A 2,830-nucleotide genomic window follows, 5' to 3' on the forward strand; every position below is an offset into this window, starting at 1 on the left:
CTTGTGGAGCTGGGAATGGACCCCAGGGCCTTGTTCTTTCCGAGCATGGGCTCCACCCCTGAGCCACACCCCCAGTCCTACTTAAATATCAATGCTCCTTTCTAATTTATGACCTTGGCTTCTAGTTGGCGGGGAAACAACTCTGTGTGTCTTTACCCCTAGACCTTACCTTCTTCAATGCCTGCAACTAGTGCTCTTAAAGCCAGAAATGCTTTCAGATTCATTCTCCATGAGTCAGACATTTTCTAAGTCACCGGGCTCAGGCTCATGATGTTTCTGGCATGACCTGGGCTTCCTGCTACAGCTTAAAAAGTAAAGTAGCCCTGGGTTACTCATTGTTTTATTTATTTTGTGTGTTGGGGATCAAACCCAGGGGTGTTTTGTTTTACCACTCAGCCACATTCCCAGCCCTTTTTAATTTTTATTTTAATTTTTTAATTCCCTTTTTCTTTTTATTAGTTCTTAACAGTTATACATGACAGTGGGAAGCTCTTCGACTCATTGAACACAAACGGAGCAGAATTTTTCCCTTCTCTGGTTGTACATGAAGTAGTGCCACACCATTGGTGCCATCCATGTACCTAGGGTAATGTCCATCTCATTCCCCCATCTTTTTTACCCCTTTGCCCTTCCTTCTCTTTAATTTTTATTTTGATAGATCCTTGCTAAGTTACTGAAGCTGCCCTCGAACTTAGGATCCTCCTGCCTCATCCCTCCATAAGCCTTGAGTTATTTGGAAAAGGGAAAATAGGAACTATCCGAATATCCATTAGTAAGTGTCAAAGTCTTTTCTTTTCTTGGGGCACTGAGTAGGAATAGTTAATGGTCAGGCAAGGAACGTAATGGGCCTCAATTTTTTTATATATTTTTTTTTCCAAATCACTCTATGGGGTTTACCTGAAGAAACATTCCAGCCAACTTTGTCCTGGAGTAGTGGGAAAACGGAAGTTGGGGTAGATCTATAGAAATTACGGTAAAATTCAAACCCAAGGGCTTAAAGGTCAATTGCAGGGTCAGGGACCCAGCCAATAGCCTTAACACTTTTCTAATACCTGTTTTGCTTGGATTTTGGTCGGTACCTCTACCTGAAAGATGGATGATTAGCCCAGTGTCCCAAGGTTAGTACATTTAGGTGGAAAACTTATCAGTTCCTCCCTTGCTTTGAGGGAATTGGGTCTCTTCTTCTACACTGGAAAAAACAAAAAACAAAACAAAACAAAAAAACTAATAAATTTGTTCACTCTTGCCTTCTGTTATTGTTCGTGCATCTAAAAATTTTTTTTTTCAGTTGTAGTTGGACACAATACCTTTGTTTTATTTATTTTTTATGTGGTGCTGAGGATCGAACTCAGGGCCTCACACGTGCTAGGCAAGTGCTCTACTGCTGAGCCCCGACCCCAGCCCTTTTACTTTTCAAATTTGCTAGACAAGAACCCAGGAAGAAATTGGTGAAGCAGAAAACCAAGTTCATTTCAATCCCTGTTTTTAATCCTGGGGATGGAACCCATGGCTTCCATGTATGCTAGGCAAGCGCTCTACCACTGACCTACCCCCCAGCCCTGGCTCAGGAATCTTAATTGGCTTTTCTGGCCCTGGAATCAGCAACACTTCATTCTATAAAATAAAGTGTTCTAAGAGCTCAGCAGATGTTAGTTTTGTAGACAGAAATGGGCTTAAGAAATTGGAAACAAACCAAAAAAACCAAATAGATGGGGCGAGGGCCACTGAGTTGTTTAGGGCCTTGCTAAGTTGCTGAAGCTAGCCTTGAACTCCGGATCCTCCTGCCTCAGCCTCCGGAGCTACTGGGATTACAAGTGTGTACCACTATGCCTGGCAAAACATGTCAGTTTTAGAGAAGCGAGGGCTATATTCAAGCATAAAAGTGGACCAGTGTTAGATTTAATTTTTGAGGTGCTAAGGATGAAACCCAGGGCCTTAATATGCTAGGCAGGCACCCTACCACCGAGCTACACCTGCAGATCTTTAAAAAATAACTTTTTGGTCCTGGGGATTGAATTTAGGGGTGCTCTACCACTGAACTACATCCCCAGTCCTTTTGAGACAGGGTCTCACTAAGTTGCTGAGGCTGGCTTTGAGCTTGCCATCCTCCTGCCTCAGCCTCCCGAGTTGCTGGATGACAGGTGTGTGCCACCATGCCTGGCCCCCACATTCTACCTTTGAAGGGAGAGTGTTATATCTGCCACAAATTTGAACAACACAAAACCTGGAAGGAAATATCAACTGTCAAAGGGGACATGGGACTCAGGAGTCTGGAAGGGCTTCTTTTCCCTTCTCTTTGCAGTGTTTCCCATGCCCACTCTGACTGGTGTCTAAGCGCAGAGCCTTGGCAGCGGTGTGGGGAACTGATGTTTGCAGTGGGCATTCCCTTGAGGTCATCTGTGGCACTAACCGCGTCACAGCTCGGGTGGTCACTGCTTGGCTCTGGAGGAATCTCAAACCTCCCTTCCAACGCCAGAGGCTGACCAGGATTTGGTTTTCAATACTCTTCATACTGAACGCTGCAGGCGGGGGCTGCTGTGCTCCGCCACCTCACTGTGCCTCCTGACAGGCATCGGGCACTCGCAAGAGTGCCAGGCCTCTCATGCCAGAAGGCCAGGCAGGCCACTCGACTCCCTTTCACCCTCGCAGGGGGGAGACAGAGGGGCAAGGAGGCAGAGGACTCGTCCCAGGGAGGGCAGAGCTGGGGCAGAGCTTCGGCTGCGGATGCAGCGTCCACCGCTCCACGGGGCCCTTGGCTCAGTTCTGGAGCGGGGAGCAGGCCAAGGCCCCTAAATGGAGCAGGATCTTCGTTAATGAAGCAGACCAGGAC

The sequence above is a fragment of the Marmota flaviventris genome, chromosome 10, assembly GCF_047511675.1.
Source record: "Marmota flaviventris isolate mMarFla1 chromosome 10, mMarFla1.hap1, whole genome shotgun sequence".
Classification (NCBI taxonomy): domain Eukaryota; kingdom Metazoa; phylum Chordata; class Mammalia; order Rodentia; family Sciuridae; genus Marmota; species Marmota flaviventris.